We start from the raw sequence: 1,115 nt of genomic DNA, 5'->3' as shown, positions 1-1,115 counted from the left end.
TTTTTAGAGCAAGCACAAGTGGAGGAGGGGCAGAGAGAGAGGGAGAGAGAGAATCCCAAGTAGGCTCTGTGCTGTCAACTCGGGGAGCCGTGAGATCATGACCTGAGCTGAAATCAAGAGTTGGACACTTAACTGACTGAGCCACCCAGGCTCCCCTGTCCTTGTGCATCTTAATTGTGTTCCTTAGTCTAAATTCCAAAAAGTAGAAGTGCTCATTTTTAAGGTGTCCAAGAGGGTGGTAAATAACTTCCAGAAAGTCTAGTTACTTTATGCTTCCATCAGTCACAAATGGAAAAGTCTGTCATCTTTCCAGTGGTGGTTGCTCTCTCCTTCTGAAGGCTTCAGTTGTTAGGTGGGCATTCCAAGGGTCTAGTCCTTCCTCCCTCCAAAACAATAGCAGAACAACTCCAAACTGAAAACAGAAATGGAGGACACATGATGTTGATATGTCTCAATTTCCTGACTTGATTATAAATTTCACTTTGGAAAGAATGAAGACTGTGTGCATAAAGGAAGCATTCATTAAATGCTTGATGAAGGAGCTCTAAGTTGGTTCCATGGGCCCAGTAAGGATTCTGGGAGTTATTCTTGACCTCTCTTTATTGTTCTCCATCATTAAGTCATCAAGTCCGGTCAATGTGACCTCCTAAATACCTTTGCACTCAACCTTCTCTTCTGAATCACCTTTGCATCTGCCTCTGACTCTCTCTCAGTCATGTCCTCCTTACCTACCCCAACTGACTACCTTGCCATCCATTTCTTTGCTACTACCCCTTCATTCCATTTTCCACTCAGCTCCAGATTGATTTTTCTAAATACCTATGATGAAGTCACAATCTAGCTTCACCCCTTGTTTTTAAACCTGTGCTTACAACCTAGTGACTCCCTGAGGTGCTATGTTCTCTCATGTCCATGTGCAAAATGAAGACTCCATAAGCGAGATTTATTGCAAGGAGGCTCCTTGTTCAATATTTCCCAACCCCCTTTCTTCAGAGAGCCATCTCAGAAACCACCTAGTTGAACTCCTACATTTCTTAGATGAGGAAACTGGAGAACTCATGCCTAAAACACCCCTCCTTCCCACTTCAAATAGCAAACTTATCTTCCCTGTTAAA

Source organism: Lynx rufus, unplaced genomic scaffold (genome assembly GCF_022079265.1).
Source record: "Lynx rufus isolate CCGP_SWC_20201006 ecotype Redwood Valley unplaced genomic scaffold, mLynRuf1.p SCAF_11, whole genome shotgun sequence".
Lineage (NCBI taxonomy): Eukaryota > Metazoa > Chordata > Mammalia > Carnivora > Felidae > Lynx > Lynx rufus.
This window is presented reverse-complemented; position numbering follows the sequence as displayed.